Here is a 17,208-nt window from a genome sequence, read left to right as displayed (position 1 = left end):
TTCTGCCACTAGGGGACAGGAAGGCTCATCAGTTTTCTGCCATTTATCCTGGACCAGATCATGTTAATGGGTATTATTAGGAATTATTGTTATGTACACCCAGGAAGTACTGACAAAAAGTGTGATATAAATGTCAATAATTTCATGTATTTAATACATAATTTAAAGCTTTATTTTCCACGCTGTTTTTGTCAATCTTTGTCTGACATGACAGTGAAAAGGGTATTAAATTATATTATATGTGTTATTTAAAAAGATCTCATAATGTCTTAAAATTAATTTGGTGAACACTGCGGAAAGCCTGGCTACAGATGTTTCGTAGAAACCAATTTACACTTTACTAAGGTATTTACTAGATTTCTTAAGCTTTAAAGAGCTGGTGTTGTGGACAATAACAAAAATGAGATTTGGGATGGATCAGGATTATGGTGGGGCCTTGTGTGCTGTAAAATTACTCAATTCTATGTCCTCAGTCTTTTGAAGTTATTTAAAATTTGGAAATTTGCGGCACAAGAGCGAGTGTTGTTGAGGTGGAACCAAGCGGCAACCTCTGAGGCTGTAACATGAAGCCAATGTGGAAGTGCCAAAAACTGCAGTTCCTTGAATGACCACTTGAGGCTCCAAAAGCGAGTCAATCCCCATAGACCCCCATGTTAAAATGCCCAACTTTACAGCAGAAATAAACATGTTTACAGCCTGGAACAAACAACAGTTTTGGTCTCTGTAGCTAATTTCATGACAACTGTACAGGGGTTTTTTTTATAACTCACCCATTTAAATTTTATTAAGCCGTAAAGTTCTGCATAATGAAGGACATGGCTGCTTTGAGTGACAGGTCCGCCAGCCGCTAGGTGGCTTGTTTCAGCCATTCAGCCTCGCCTCTTTGCCCATTTTTGATTGGCTGGGAGTTAGGCAGCGGCACACACTGCCAAAATGGCGACGGCTGCAGCGGCTCACTTTGAGCTTCAAAACCAACTTCAGAAACTAACAGGTGACGTCACAATAACTGCATCCATATTTTTCTACAGTGTATGGGTGGAGCCTGTTACTACGTCACACCAGGAAGTCAAATCAAATATTCAGGAAGCTTTAGCATGAGCCCACCCCTGTAGTGACTTCTGTAGTCAGAGTTTGCATCACAGCCACATGACGAGCAAAGCAGCAGACTGGAAGTGTTGCTGGTTGTTCAGCAGCTAAAAAGTCTTTACAGCCTTCCGGAGGATGGAAAGTGACGTCAGGAATGGCTGAAAATCATTTTTGGAGACAGTCTTCCCTCCGTTATCGGTTAGTGATTGTGTGTGTGTTCGACACATTATACAATTGATTGTCTGCTCAATGAGATTCAGCAGGCCGCAGGATTTTCTACTGTTTCATCTTCAATCTCTAGATGTAGTTTTAATACATTTCTTTCTGTTAATCAGCAAAAGGAATATGATATACCTGTGCTAAAGCTAAGCTAGCGACCTCCAGCTTCATTTGAAAAAATGACTTTTACGTTGTGAGGAAACTTAGACACAAGCTCACCGTTCTGAAACATCCTGTTGAGTCTCAACTGTGCAACAGGAGCTTCTTCCTTCATTCAGGATCAGACTCTGCTTCATAGACGCTATATAATGTCTTACATCTCCGGCTGCAGACGTTACTCCAGGTAAACATGCTGCTGTAGTCGTTAGAGCATATCCCGATTGACTGGGGGTGAAGGTAGGGGCCACATCTCCTGCCAATCAAAGTAGGTGCTCATTAATTTATTTATGATTAGTTGGTAAAATCCAGTCCTGGGGTCTTACTTTACTAAGATAAGCTGTTGCCTCTTGAAACCAGCAGTCTACCAGCTATTAAGATTAATAGCTTAATTAATGAGGTGTTATAGTAACTCAGTTATCTGAATAAAACAATCATCCAAAGAGAATTCAGGATGCTGTGTGAACATGGTTTGAAGTTATCTATATAGTATGTCTATTATGTCTAAATTTCAACATGTGCAACTCAAACTTCCAGACATAGATTCTCATCATGGAGGAAATATACAAACAAACAACCCCTGTATTAACCAGAAGGTGAAAAAATGTCTATACAGATGTATCGACATAACACCAAAACCACAAATTTCCTTTTTAACCCCCTATGACTGCATTTGCTTACTGTAATCATGCTTTCAGCTTCAGAACACAGTTTATTTTTGTGGACCCTTATTCTCCTCTTTTTTTTTTTTTTTTTTTTTGCCTTTTCTCAAACCCTTTGAACAACTTTTGAAAAGCAGATCCAATCCCTCAGTACGACCTTCCTCCATCACTCCACCAAAACACGTCTGGATTCAGCTCAAAGATTTCAATAGATGCTGTGTTACTTCAAAGAGCCGTAAAATGTTTAATGGGACTCATTCCAGAGTCATCCAGGTTACATAACAGGTGTTTTTTTCTATCATCTGCTGGAAATCTTTTTTAAAAGAAAAAGCCAGGAGAAGAACCCAGCACGAAATGACCTCTGACCCCTCACTGAGATTGAGGTTTGGATAAGTAGTCTCCTTTAATCTGACTGGATGTCCTTTACTATACATCGTCAGACCATTTTCATTTTGTAAATAAAGAGCTCTTGCTTTAATCAACTCAATACCTGCTGTCAGTGTGTTTGGGGTCGGGCACTGCCGCCTCAGATCACCATCGCTGCTCGTTTGGGTATTTTTCCTGTTAAAACATGTCAGCAGGCCTCTGCATGAATTCCTTAGAAAATCTAACCTGCTGCTGCTGGTTCTGAGTCAGAGCTCGCATTTCACTCTAACACAGACAAATGCCTTATTTCTTAAAAACCAGTGGACGGCTCTGATGTGAGCAGAGTCACAGCTGCTGAGAGGAGACGACTATCACAATGGTCATCAGTTTACAGAAAGTCATGTATGAACATTTTCCCTTTCAAAGCAGCAGTAGAATCTTCCCCCGCAAACTTTATTTAAATAAATTACTAACTTTACAACTGCAGGAAGTCGATTCTCTTGGAGAAGTTGCCTTTTCAATATGAGTAGTACATTTTTTACCCCATTAACTTTATTTGAATAAGTTAACAGACCAAGCCAGGAGTGCTTTTCTGCATCCCTGTCATTTCTCAGTTTTACATTAACCACTCGGCCACCTTGTCTGTTGATGGTGATCAAACATCCATAAAGTCGTGGCATTTTCTTGACAATCTGTGAAACACAGTGAATGCTTTAATGAAGGAGCCAGTTACGTCGACAATATGTAAACACCACAGACCAAAGTGAAGTTAACTCGACGAGGATGGGATTCGAACCCACGCGTGCAGAGCACAACGGATTAGCAGTCCATCGCCTTAACCACTCGGCCACCTCGTCTGTTTACAGGGTTTAAATATCCATACAGTCGTGGCATTGTATGGACAATCTGTGAAACAGCGAGGTCTGGTAACATGGCAGTTGTGAGAGTGGTCAGAGTCACATGACTGAAGGTATAAATAGTTGCATAACTCCTTTGGAAGGATTGAATCTTAGCTGACAGTCTAACAGCCTATTCACACATACAGACTTGAACACTGGAGACACAACATAACTCATAACCGAGTGCAAACCACGTCTCTGTTGTGGAGTAGCTTTTCTCTGACAGAGGAGGGTAAAAAAGCAAATAGTGCAACACTTCCAACACACTATGATAACATTTTGGGCTCTCTGTTCCCTCATAGGGAACTCTTTCAAGAAGGGTAGCGATTACTGCTTTAAATGCTGCGAGGCTTTAACGATGGAACCGGTTAGCTCGGCGATATTCTAACACAGCAGATCAAAGTGAAATTAACTCGACGAGGATGGGATTCGAACCCACGCGTGCAGAGCACAATGGATTAGCAGTCCATCGCCTTAACCACTCGGCCACCTCGTCTGTTGTTGGTAGGTAATTGTCCATACAGTGATGGCATTGCATGGACAATCAGACAGCAATAAAGTCTTCTGGAGAACGCGGGCATCGATCCTGCTACTTAGCGAGCGCTCTACCATTTGAGTTATTTCCCCTCTGATTGTAGTGACGTAAAGACAGAAGATTGAATTGAACATGACTTGACGAGGATGGGATTCAAACAGATGCTCTGTGAGCACAAGTCTTTACACAGACCTGGAAGGTCCTGAGGGCTTCATTGGTAACTTTTCTAGGTGGATACACCAGATAAAGATAGATTTCTCCAGGAACACAAATCCACCACAGGGGAGGAAGAAAGAGGAGTGCAGCACAGAGTTGGATGTCTTCATGCTCTTGTAGGGGAATTAGCTCAAATGGTAGAGCGCTCGCTTCGCATGTGAGAGGTAGCGGGATCGACGCCCGCATTCTCCAAAAGACTTTAACTATTTCTACAACTTCCGTTGGGAACTTCTAGGTAACCAATTTCACAGCTGAACGTGGGTAAGATGATCAGAAAGGTCTGGATTAATCATCGATAGGATCCAAACGACACAAAGTCCTGAGTAAAAGCAGGAGAAGGAAAGAGGTCTCAGGAGACCTGACTGTCCAGCACAGAGAGGCCTAGCTGCTGGGGCTGTTTGGTGGTGCCAAAAACTCGGCGACATAGTGACACTAACAGGGCTTGTTGTTAAAGTGTTGTAGCTGGCCAGTTAATCACTTAGTCGCTAGCTGGCTGGATCACCACTAGTCAGTCACAACAGCTGCTGGAGTTTTTCTCTATTTTCTCTCTGCTGTACTATTTCCTCATCTTGACATTTATACACAATTTATCCAAAGAGGTAGCAGTATCGTGTCCTCTTCTCATAACCGAGTGCAAACCAGGTCTCTGTTGTGGAGCAGCTTTTCTCTGACAGAGGAGGGTAAAAAAAGCGAACAGTGAAACACATCTAACACTCTACGATAGCTTTATCCGATTTGGATTCTCTGTTCCCTCATAGGGAGCTCTTTCAAGAAGCCTTGTGATTGGTCAATGGTGTGTGGATTGATTTTGCGTCTTTGACCGAACAAATTGAATTTACTGCTTTAAATGCTGCTGCATCGAGGCTTTAATGATGGAACCGGTTAGCTCGACGATATTCTAACACAACAGATCAAAGTGAAGTTAATTCGACGAGGATGGGATTCGAACCCACGCGTGCAGAGCACAATGGATTAGCAGTCCTCGTCTGTTGTTGGTATGTAATTGTCCATACAGTGATGGCATTGCATGGACAATCAGACAGCAATAAAGTCTTCTGGAGAACGCGGGAATCAATCCCTCTACCTCTCACATGCTACGCGAGTGCTCTACCATTTCAGCTAATTGCCCTGTGACTGTAGTCACATAAAGACAGAATATTGAATTGAACATGAATTGATGATGATGGGATGCAAACAGACGCTCTATGAGCACAGGTCTTCACACAGAACCTGGAAGGTAGGGAGGGTTTCATTGGTAACTCTTGTAAGTGGAGACACCAAATAAAGACAGGTTTTTCCCCCTCCAGGAATCTGCAGGGGCAGAAGGAAGAGATGTGCAGCACGGAGTTGGATGTCTTCAGTTTTTGTAGAGGAATTAGCTCAAATGGTAGAGCGCTCGCTTTGCATTTGAGGGTTAGCGGAATCGATGTCTGCATTCTCCACAAGACTTAACTATTTCTTCTACTGCTGTCGGGAAAGTCTAGTTGATGTCGAAAAACCAATTTCACTGCTCAACATGGGTAAGACGATTTTAATCAGAAAGGTCTGTAAGAATCATCGACAGGACCTAAACGACACAAGGTCCTGAGTAGAAGAGGGACAGAGAGCAGAAGAAGGAAAGAGGTCCCAGGAGACCCGACTGTCCAGCACAGAGAGGCCTTGCTGCTGGAGCTGTTAGGTGGGACTGAAAACTTGGTGAAATAGTGACATTCATAGGGCCGGTTGGTGAAATGTTGTAGCTGGCCAGCTAACCGCTAACTCGATAGCCGGCTTGGTTACTGCTAGTCAGTCACAACAGCTCCCGGAGTGTCTATCTGCTAGTCTGTTTCGTCGCCTTGACATTTGTACACAATTTATTCAAAGAAGTAGCAGTATCGTGACCTCCTCTCATAGCTGAGTGTAAACCACGTCTCTGTTGTGGAGCAGCTTTTCTCTGACAGAGGAGGGTAAAAAAAGCGAACGGTGCAACACATCCAACATGCTAAGATGGCTTCATCCGATTTGGATTCTCTGTTCCCTCATAGGGAGGTCTTTCAAGAAGCCTTGTGATTGGTCAGTGGGGTGTGGATTGATTTTGCATCTTTGACCGAACAAATTGAATTTACTGCCTTAAACGCTGCTTAAAACATTGAGGCTTTAATGAGGGAACCTGTTAGCTCGACAATATGTAAACACAGCAGACCACAGTGAAGTTAACTCGACAAGGATGGGATTCGAACCCACGCGCGCAGAGCGCAATGGATTAGCAGTCCATCGCCTTAACCACTCGGCCACCTCGTCACTTGATAGAGTTTAAATATCCATACAGTCGTGGCATTGTATGGACAATCTGTGAAACAGTGAGGTCTGGTAACATGGCAGTTGTGAGAGTGGTCAGAGTCACATGACTCAAAGTGTGAATAGTTGAGTTGCCCCTTTGTAGGATTGAATCTTAGCTGACAGTTTAACAGCCCATTCACACATACAGACTTGAACACTGGAGACACAACAGGGCGCCTTTCATTGTGACGTGGAATCTCAAAAACTAAAACTGCTACTCAAACGGAAGTTGAGAAAAGTTCAACTTCGATTGATCCCGCTACTTATCGCATGCTAAGCGAGCACTCTACCATTTGAGTTATTTCCTCTCTGACTGTAATCACATAAAGACAGAAGATTGAATTGAACATGACTTGACGAGGATGGGATTCAAACAGACGCTTTATGAGCACATGTCTTTACACAGACCTGGAAGGTCCTGAGGGCTTCATTGGGCTTTCCTAAGTGGATACACCAAATAAAGACAGATTTCTCCAGGAACACAAATCCCTCACAGGGGAGGAAGAAAGAGAAGTGCAGCACGGAGTTAGATGTCTTCATGTTTTTGTAGGGGAATTAGCTCAAATGGTAGAGCGCTCGCTTTGCATGTGAGAGGTAGTGGGATCGACGCCCGCATTCTCCAAAAGACTTTGACTATTTCTTCTACTTCCGTCAGGTCGAAAGTCGAGTTAATGTGGAAAACCAATTTCACAACTGAACGTGGGTAAGATGATCGGAATCAGAAAGGCCTGAATTAATCATCAATAGGATCCAAACGACACAAAGTCCTGAGTAAACGAAGAAGAGAGAGCGGGAGAAGGAAAGAGGTCCCAGAAGACCTGAATGTCCAGCACAGAGAGGCCTGGCTGCTGGGGCTGTTAGGTTCTGCCAAAACCTTAGGAACATAGTGACACTAACAGGGTTTGTTGGTGAACTGCTGTAACTGGCAAGCTAATCGCTAAGTCGCTAGCTGGCTGGACCACCACTAGTCATTCACAACAGCTCCCGGAGTTTCTATTTGCTGTTCTGTTTCTTCATCTTGACATTTATACACAATTTATCCAAAGAGGTAGCAGTATCGTGGCCTTTTCTCATAGCTGAGTGTAAACCACGTCTCTGTTGTGGAGCAGCTTTTCTCTGACAGAGGAGGGTAAAAAAGCGAACAGTGAAACACATCCAACGACAGCCTCATCCATTTTGGACTCTCTGTTCCCTCACAGGTATCATAGGGAGCGCTTTCAAGAAGCCTTGTGATTGGTCAGTGGTGTGAGGATTGATTTCGCGTCTTTGACTATATGAATTGAATTTACTGCTTTAAATGCTGCATCGAGCCTTTAACAATGAAGGCGGTTAGCTCGACGACATGTAAACACAGCAGACCAGACTGAAGTTGACACGACGAGGATGGGATTCGAACCCACGCGTGCAGAGCACAATGGATTAGCAGTCCATCGCCTTAACCACTCGGCCACCTCGTCTGTTGTTGGTATGTAATTGTCCATACAGTGATGGCATTGCATGGACAATCAGACAGCAATAAAGTCTTCTGGAGAACGCGGAAGGTAGAGAGCAGAAGAAGGAACGAGGTCCCAGGAGACCCGACTGTCCAGCACAGAGAGGCCTTGCTGCTGGAGCTGTTAGGTGGGGCTGAAAACTTGGTGAAATAGTGACATTCACAGGGCCGGTTGGTGAAATGTTGTAGCTGGCCAGCTAACCGCTAACTCGATAGCCGGCTTGGTTACTGCTAGTCAGTCACAACAGCTCCCAGAAGTGTCTATCTGCTAGTCTGTTTCGTCGCCTTGACATTTGTACACAATTTATTCAAAGAGGTAGCAATATCGTGACCTCCTCTCATAGCTGAGTGTAAACCACGTCTCTGTTGTGGAGCAGCTTTTCTCTGACAGAGGAGGGTAAAAAAAGCGAACGGTGCAACACTTCCAACACACTATGATAGCATTTTGGACTCTATTCCCTCATAGGGAACTCTTTCAAGAAGGGTAGCAATTGGTAACTGGGATGTGGATTGATTTTGCATCGTTGACTGGATCCTTTGGGTGGTTGAATTGAATTTACTGCTTTAAACGCTGCTGCATCGAGGCTTTAATGATGGAACCGGTTAGCTTGGTTAACTTCACAGCAGATAAAGTGAAGTTAACTCGACGAGGACGGGATTCGAACCCATGCATGCAGAGCACAATGGATTAGCAGTCCATCGCCTTAACCACTCGGCCACCTCGTCTGCTGTTGGCATGTAATTGTCCATACAGTGATGGCATTGCATGGACAATCAGACAGCAATAAAGTCTTCTGGAGAACGCGGGAATCAATCCCTCTACCTCTCACATGCTACGCGAGCGCTCTACCATTTCAGCTAATTCCCCTGTGACTGTAGTCACATAAAGACAGAATATTGAATTGAACATGAATTGATGATGATGGGATGCAAACAGACGCTCTATGAGCACAGGTCTTCACACAGAACCTGGAAGGTAGGGAGGGTTTCATTGGTAACTCTTGTAAGTGGAGACACCAAATAAAGTGGAGCAGCTTTTCTCTGACAGAGGAGGGTAAAAAAGCAAACAGTGAAACACATCCAACGACAGCCTCATCCATTTTGGACTCTCTGTTCTCTCACAGGTATCATTGGGAGCGCTTTCAAGAAGCCTTGTGATTGGTCAATGGTGTGAGGTTTGATTTTCCGTCTTTGACTGGATGCATACTGCTTTAAATGCTGCTGTATCGAGCCTTTAACGATGAAGGCGGTTAGTTCGACGACATGTAAACACAGCAGACCTGAGTGAAGTTGACTCGACGAGGATGGGATTCGAACCCATGCGTGGAGAGCACAATGGATTAGCAGTCCATCGCCTTAACCACTCGGCCACCTCGTCTGTTGATAGGGTTTAAATATCCATACAGTCGTGGCATTGTATGGACAATCTGAGAAACACATTGAAGTCTGGTAACGTGGCAGTTGTGAGAGTGGTCAGAGTCACATGACTGAAGGTATAAATAGTTGCATAACTCCTTTGGAAGGATTGAATCTTAGCTGACAGTATAACAGCCTATTCACACATACAGACTTGAACACTGGAGACACAACACAACTCATAACTGAGTGTAAACTACGTCTCTGTTGTGGAGCAGCTTTTCTCTGACAGAGGAGGTTGAAAAGCAAATGGTGCAAAACATCCAACACACTATGATAGCATTTTGGACTGTCTGTTCCCTCATAGGGAACTCTTTCAAGAAGCCTTGCGATTGGTAAGTGGTGTGTGGATTGATTTTGCGTCCTTGACTGGATCCTTTGGGTGGTTGAATTGAATTTACTGCTTTCAATGCTGCTGCATGGAGGCTTTAATGATGGAACCAGTTAGCTCGGCGACATTCTAACACAGCAGATCAAAGTGAAATTAACTCGACGAGGATGGGATTCGAACCCATGCGTGCAGAGCACAATGGATTAGCAGTCCATCGCCTTAACCACTCGGCCACCTCGTCTGTTGTTGTTATGTAATTGTCCATACAGTGATGGCATTGCATGGACAATCAGACAGCAACAAAGTCTTCTGGAGAACGCGGGGATCCTCACAGGGGAGGAAGAAAGAGAAGTGCAGCACGGAGTTAGATGTCTTCATATTTTTGTAGGGGAATTAGCTCAAATGGTAGAGCGCTCGCTTCGCATGTGAGAGGTAGCGGGATCGACGCCCGCATTCTCCAAAAGACTTTAACTATTTCTTCTACTTCCGTCGGGAAAGTCGAGTTAATGTGGAAAACCAATTTCACAGCTGAACGTGGGTAAGATGATCGGAATCAGAAAAGAAGAGAGAGCGGTAGAAGGAAAGAGGTCCCAGAAGACCTGAATGTCCAGCACAGAGAGGCCTGGCTGCTGGGGCTGTTAGGTTCTGCCAAAACCTTAGCAACATAGTGACACTAACAGGGTTTGTTGGTGAACTGCTGTAACTGGCCAGCTAATCGCTAAGTCGCTAGCTGGCTGAACCACCACTCGTCAGTCACAAGAGCTCCCGGAGTTTGTCTCTTTGTTTCTTCATCTTGACATTTACACACAATTTATTCAAAGAGGTAGCAGTATCGTGGCCTCTTCTCATAGCTGTGTGTAAAGCACGTCTCTGTTGTGGAGCAGCTTTTCTCTGACAGAGGAGGGTAAAGAAGAGAAATGTGCTACACATCTAACATGCTACAATAGCTTCATCCATTTTGGACTCTCGGTTCACTCACAGGTATCATAGGGAGCTCTTTCAAGAAGGTTTGCAATTGGTCAGTGGATTGATTTTTCATCTTTCACCGGACAAATTGAATTTACTGCTTTACATACTGCTGCATGGAGGCTTTAATGAGGGAACCTGTTAGCTCGACAATATGTAAACACAGCAGACCAGAGTGAAGTTGACTCGACGAGGATGGGATTCGAACCCATGCGTGCAGAGCACAATGGATTAGCAGTCCATCGCCTTAACCACTCGGCCACCTCGTCTGTTGATGGTATCTAATTGTCCATACAGTCATGGCATTGTATTGACAATCTGTGGTCTGGTAACATGGCAGTTGTGAGAGTGGTCAGAGTCACATGGCTCAAAGTGTGAATAGTTGAGTTGCCCCTTTGGAAGGATTGAATCTTAGCTGACAGTTTAACAGCCCATTCACACATACAGACTTGAACACTGGAGAGACAACAGGACGCCTTTCATTGTGACGTGGAATCTCAAAAACTAAAACTGCTACTCAAACGGAAGTTGAGAAAAGTTCAACTTCAATTGATCCCGCTACTTATCGCATGCTAAGCGGGCACTCTACCATTTGAGCTATTTCCTCTCTGACTGTAATCACATAAAGACAGAAGGTTGAATTGAACATGACTTGACGAGGATGAGATTCAAACAGACGCTTTATGAGCACATGTCTTTACACAGACCTGGAAGGTCCTGAGGGCTTCATTGGTAACTTTCCTAAGTGGATACACTAAATAAAGACAGATTTCTCCAGGAACACAAATCCTCCACAGGGGAGGAAGAAAGAGAAGTGGAGCACGGAGTTAGGTGTCTTCATGTTTTTGTAGGGGAATTAGCTCAAATGGTAGAGCGCTCGCTTCGCATGTGAGAGGTAGCGGGATCGACAACCCCACTTTCTCCAGAAGACTTTAACTATTTCTTCTACTTCCGTCGGGAAAGTCGAGTTAATGTGGAAAACCAATTTCACAGCTGAACGTGGGTAAGATGATCGGAATCAGAAAGGCCTGAATTAATCATCAATAGGATCCAAACGACACAAAGTCCTGAGTAAAAGAAGAAGAGAGAGCGGTAGAAGGAAAGAGGTCCCAGAAGACCTGAATGTCCAGCACAGAGAGGCCTGGCTGCTGGGGCTGTTAGGTTCTGCCAAAACCTTAGCAACATAGTGACACTAACAGGGTTTGTTGGTGAACTGCTGTAACTGGCCAGCTAATCGCTAAGTCGCTAGCTGGCTGGACCACCACTAGTCATTCGCAACAGCTCCCGGAGTTTCTATTTGCTGTTCTGTTTCTTCATTTTGACATTTATACACAATTTATCCAAAGAGGTAGCAGTATCGTGGCCCCTCTTCTCATAGTGAGTGTACACCACGTCTCTGTTGTAGAGCAGCCTTTCTCTGACAGAGGAGGGTAAAAAAACACTAAGATAGCTTCATCCATTTTGGACTCTCTGTTCCCTCATATGTATCTTTTTCAAGAGGGCTTGCAATTGGTCAGTGGTGTGAGGTGGTGAATTGAATTTACTGCTTTAAATGCTGCATCAAGGCTTTAACAATGAAAGCTGTTAGCTCGACGACATGTAAACACAGCAGACCAGAGTGAAGTTAACTCGACGAGGATGGGATTCGAACCCATGCGTGCAGAGCACAATGGATTAGCAGTCCATCGCCTTAACCACTCGGCCACCTCGTCTGTTGATAGTGCTTAAATATCCATACAGTCGTGGCATTGTATGGACAATCTGTGAAACAGTGAGGTCTGGTAACATGACAGTTGTGAGCGTGGTCAGAGTCACATGACTCAAAGTGTGAATAGTTGAGTTGCCCCTTTGGAAGGATTCAATCTTAGCTGACAGTATAACAGCCCATTCACACATACAGATTTGAACACTGGAGACGCAGCAGGATGCCTTTCATTGTGACATGGAATCTCAAAAACTAAAACTGCTACTCAAAGGGAAGTTGAGAAAAGTTCAACTTTATGCCAAAGTTAAGACAGGAGGGGGAGATTGAAAAAAAGGACGTGGGAAGAGAAAACATGCAAGCAGAGTGCTTGCAATAGATGTAAGAGGACTCTCTTTATCTCAATTCTGAATTAATTGTACAGGTTGAGTTGTTTGTCACTGCACACAAAAGTTCCAGGGAACATTACGTACACACAACAGGAAAGTCTCCTGGAGAATGCGGCCATCGATCCCGCTACTTAGCGAGCGCTCTACCATTTGAGTTATTTCCCCTCTGATTGTAGTCACACATTCAAACAGATGCTCTGTGAGCACAAGTCTTTACACAGACCTGGAAGGTCCTGAGGGCTTCATTGGTAACTTTTCTAAGTGGATACACCAGATAAAGATAGATTTCTCCAGGAACACAAATCCCCCACAGGGGAGGAAGAAAGAGAAGTGCAGCACAGAGTTGGATGTCTTCATATTTTTGTAGGGGAATTAGCTCAAACGGTAGAGCGCTGGCTTCGCATGTGAGAGGTAGCGGGATCGATGCCTGCATTCTCCAAAAGACTTTAACTACTTCTCCAACTTCTGTTGGGAACTTCTAGGTAATGTGGAAAACCAATTTCACAGCTGAACATGGGCAAGATGATCAGAAAGGTCTGGATCAATCATCGATAGGTTCCAAACGACACAAAGTCCTGAGTAAAAAAAGCGGGAGAAGGAAAGAGGTCTCAGGAGACCTGGATGTCCAGCACAGAGAGGCCTAGCTGCTGGGGCTGTTAGGTGGTGCCAAAAACTCTGCGACATAGTGACACTAACAGGGTTTGTTGTTAAAGTGTTGTAGCTGGCCAGTTAATCACTAAGTCGCTAGCTGGCTGGACCACCACTTGTCAGTCACAACAGCTGCTGGAGTTTTTCTCTATTTTCTCTCTGCTGTACTATTTCCTCATTTTGACATTTATACACAATTTATCCAAAGAGGTAGCAGTATCGTGTCCTCTTCTCATAACCGAGTGCAAACCACGTCTCTGTTGTGGAGCAGCTTTTCTCTGACAGAGGAGGGTAAGAAAGCAAACAGTGAAACACACCTAACACGCTACCATAGCTTCATCTGATTTGGATTCTCTGTTCCCTCATAGGGATCATAGGGAGCTCTTTCAAGAAGCCTTGCGATTGGTCAATGGTGTGTGGATTGATTTTGCGTCTTTGACCGAACAAATTGAATTTACTGCTTTAAATGCTGCTGCATCGAGGCTTTAACGATGGAACCGGTTAGCTCGACGATATTCTAACACAGCAGATCAAAGTGAAGTTGACTCGACGAGGATGGGATTCCAACCCGTCGCCTTGACATTTGTACACAATTTATTCAAAGAGGTAGCAGTATCGTGGCCTCCTCTCATAGCTGAGTCCAGGTCTCTGTTGTGGAGCAGCTTTTCTCTGACAGAGGAGGGTAAAAAAAGCGAACGGTGCAACACATCCAACATGCTAGGATGGCTTCATCCGATTTGGATGTGACTGTAGTCACATAAAGACAGAATATTGAATTGAACATGAATTGATGATGATGGGATGCAAACAGATGCTCTATGAGCACAGGTCTGTACACAGAACCTGGAAGGTAGGGAGGGTTTCATTGGTAACTCTTGTAAGTGGAGACACCAAATAAAGACAGGTTTTTTCCCCCTCCAGGAATCTGCAGGGGCAGAAGGAAGAGATGTGCAGCACAGAGTTAGATGTCTTCAGTTTTTTGTAGAGGAATTAGCTCAAACGGTAGAGCGCTCGCTTTGCATTTGAGGGTTAGCGGAATCGATGTCCGCATTCTCCGCAAGACTTAACTATTTCTTCTACTGCTGTCGGGAAAGTCTAGTTGATGTCGAAAAACCAATTTCACTGCTCAACATGGGTAAGACGATTTTAATCAGAAAGGTCTGTAAGAATCATCGACAGGACCTAAACGACACAAGGTCCTGAGTAGAAGAGGGATAGAGAGCAGAAGAAGGAAAGAGGTCCCAGGAGACCCGACTGTCCAGCAAAGAGAGGCCTTGCTGCTGGAACTGTTAGCTGTTTGTTGGTGAAAACTTGGTGAAATAGTGACATTCACAGGGCCGGTTGGTGAAATGCTGTAACTGGCCAGCTAACCGCTAACTCGCTAGCCGGCTGGGCTACTGCTAGTCAGTCACAACAGCTCCCGGAGTTTCTATTTGCTGTTCTGTTTCTTCATCTTGACATTTATACACAATTTATCCAAAGAGGTAGCAGTATCATGGCCTCTTCTCATAGCTGAGTGTAAACCACGTCTCTGTTGTGGAGCAGCTTTTCTCTGACAGAGGAGGGTAAAAAACACTACGATAGCTTCATCCTTTTTGGACTCTCTGTTCCCTCATAGGTATGATAGGGAGCTTTTTCAAGAGGGCTTGCAATTGGTCAGTGGTGTGAGGATTGATTTTGCATCTTTGACCAGATGAATTGAATTTACTGCTTTAAACGCTGCTGCATCGAGGCTTTAACGATGAAGGCGGTTAGCTCGAAGACATGTAAACACAGCAGACTAGAGTGAAGTTAACTCGACGAGGATGGGATTCGAACCCATGCGTGCAGAGCACAATGGATTAGCAGTCCATCGCCTTAACCACTCGGCCACCTCGTCTGTTGATAGGGTTTAAATATCCATACAGTCGTGGCATTGTATGGACAATCTGAGAAACACATTGAAGTCTGGTAACGTGGCAGTTGTGAGAGTGGTCAGAGTCACATGACTGAAGGTATAAATAGTTGCATAACTCCTTTGGAAGGATTGAATCTTAGCTGACAGTCTAACAGCCTATTCACACATACAGACTTGGAACACTGAAGACACAACACAACTCATAACTGAGTGTAAACTACGTCTCTGTTGTGGAGCAGCTTTTCTCTGACAGAGGAGGGTAAAAAAGCAAATGGTGCAACACTTCCAACACACTATGACAGCATTTTGGACTCTGTTCCCTCATAGGGAACTCTTTCAAGAAGGGTAGCAACCCTTTGGGTGGTTGAATTGAATTTACTGCTTTAAACGCTGCTGCATCGAGGCTTTAATGATGGAATCGGTTAGCTTGGTTAACTTCACAGCAGATAAAGTGAAGTTAACTCGACGAGGATGGGATTCGAACCCATGCGTGCAGAGGACAATGGATTAGCAGTCCATCGCCTTAACCACTCGGCCACCTCGTCTGTTGATAGTGCTTAAATGCCCCTTTGGAAGGATTCAATCTTAACTGACAGTATAACAGCCCATTCACACATACAGATTTGAACACTGGAGACGCAGCAGGATGCCTTTCATTGTGACATGGAATCTCAAAAACTGCCACTGCTACTCAAAGGGAAGTTGAGAAAAGTTCAACTTTATGCCAAAGTTAAGACAGGAGGGGGAGATTGAAAAAAAGGACATGGGAAGAGAAAACATGCAAGCAGAGTGCTTGCAGTAGATGTAAGAGGACTCTCTTTATCTCAATTCTGAATTAATTGTACAGGTTGAGTTGTTTGTCACTGCACACAAAAGTTCCAGGGAACATTACGTACACACAACAGGAAAGTCTCCTGGAGAATGCGGCCATCGATCCCGCTATTTAGCGAGCGCTCTACCATTTGAGTTATTTCCCCTCTGATTGTAGTCACACATTCAAACAGATGCTCTGTGAGCACAAGTCTTTACACAGTCCTGAGGGCTTCATTGGTAACTTTTCTAAGTGGATACACCAGATAAAGATAGATTTCTCCAGGAACACAAATCCTCCACAGGGGAGGAAGAAAGAGGAGTGCAGCACAGAGTTGGATGTCTTCATGTTCTGGTTCAAATGGTAGAGCTTTCGCTTTGCATGTGAGAGGTAGCGAGATCGATGCCCGCATTCTCCAAAAGAATTTAACTACTTCTCCAACTTCCGTTGGGAACTTCTAGGTAATGTGGAAAACCAATTTCACAGCTGAACGTGGGTAAGATGATCAGAAAGGTCTGGATCAATTATCGATGGGTTCCAAACTACACAAAGTCCTGAGTAAAAGCGGGAGAAGGAAAGAGGTCTCAGGAGACCTGAATGTCCAGCACAGAGAGGCCTAGCTGCTGGGGCTGTTAGGTGGTGCCAAAAACTTGGCGACATAGTGACACTAACAGGGTTTGTTGGTGAACTGCTGTAGCTGGCCAGTTAATCACTTAGTCGCTGGCTGGCTGAATTACCACTAGTCAGTCACAACAGCTGCTGGAGTTTGTCTCTATTTTCTCTCTGCTGTTCTGTTTCTTCATCTTGACATTTATACACAATTTATTCAAAGAGGTAGCAGTATCGTGGCCTCCTCTCATAGCTGAGTGTAAACCACGTCTCTGTTGTGGAGCAGCTGTTCTCTGACAGAGGAGGGTAAAAAAGTGAACAGTGAAACACATCCAACAACAGCCTCATCCATTTTGGACTCTCTGTTCTCTCACAGGTATCATAGGGAGCGCTTTCAAGAAGCCTTGTGATTGGTCAGTGGATTGATTTTGCGTCTTTGACCGGATGCATACTGCTTTAAATGCTGCTGTATCGAGCCTTTAACGATGA

The 17,208-nt window shown here is 44.3% G+C and overlaps 11 non-coding genes across 11 annotated transcripts; all 11 read right to left on the bottom strand.

Moving 5' to 3' along the window:
* Positions 1–3,264: 3,264 nt before the first annotated feature.
* trnas-gcu lies at positions 3,265–3,346 on the bottom strand. The gene has a single exon. It is a non-coding gene; the product is annotated as a tRNA-Ser (tRNA).
* Positions 3,347–3,802: 456 nt separating this feature from the next.
* On the bottom strand, positions 3,803–3,884 carry trnas-gcu. The gene has a single exon. It is a non-coding gene; the product is annotated as a tRNA-Ser (tRNA).
* A 2,453-nt stretch (positions 3,885–6,337) lies between these two features.
* On the bottom strand, positions 6,338–6,419 carry trnas-gcu. The gene has a single exon. It is a non-coding gene; the product is annotated as a tRNA-Ser (tRNA).
* A 1,414-nt stretch (positions 6,420–7,833) lies between these two features.
* trnas-gcu lies at positions 7,834–7,915 on the bottom strand. Its single transcript has one exon. It is a non-coding gene; the product is annotated as a tRNA-Ser (tRNA).
* Positions 7,916–8,594: 679 nt separating this feature from the next.
* On the bottom strand, positions 8,595–8,676 carry trnas-gcu. The gene has a single exon. It is a non-coding gene; the product is annotated as a tRNA-Ser (tRNA).
* A 570-nt stretch (positions 8,677–9,246) lies between these two features.
* Positions 9,247–9,328, bottom strand: trnas-gcu. Its single transcript has one exon. It is a non-coding gene; the product is annotated as a tRNA-Ser (tRNA).
* A 528-nt stretch (positions 9,329–9,856) lies between these two features.
* trnas-gcu lies at positions 9,857–9,938 on the bottom strand. Its single transcript has one exon. It is a non-coding gene; the product is annotated as a tRNA-Ser (tRNA).
* A 912-nt stretch (positions 9,939–10,850) lies between these two features.
* On the bottom strand, positions 10,851–10,932 carry trnas-gcu. Its single transcript has one exon. It is a non-coding gene; the product is annotated as a tRNA-Ser (tRNA).
* Positions 10,933–12,293: 1,361 nt separating this feature from the next.
* Positions 12,294–12,375, bottom strand: trnas-gcu. The gene has a single exon. It is a non-coding gene; the product is annotated as a tRNA-Ser (tRNA).
* Positions 12,376–15,199: 2,824 nt separating this feature from the next.
* On the bottom strand, positions 15,200–15,281 carry trnas-gcu. Its single transcript has one exon. It is a non-coding gene; the product is annotated as a tRNA-Ser (tRNA).
* Positions 15,282–15,762: 481 nt separating this feature from the next.
* On the bottom strand, positions 15,763–15,844 carry trnas-gcu. Its single transcript has one exon. It is a non-coding gene; the product is annotated as a tRNA-Ser (tRNA).
* Positions 15,845–17,208: the final 1,364 nt, after the last annotated feature.

This window comes from Thunnus albacares, chromosome 10, assembly GCF_914725855.1.
Source record: "Thunnus albacares chromosome 10, fThuAlb1.1, whole genome shotgun sequence".
Classification (NCBI taxonomy): Eukaryota; Metazoa; Chordata; class Actinopteri; order Scombriformes; family Scombridae; genus Thunnus; species Thunnus albacares.
The sequence above is the reverse complement of the archived record's forward strand: the minus strand, read 5'-3'. Positions and strand labels throughout refer to the sequence as shown.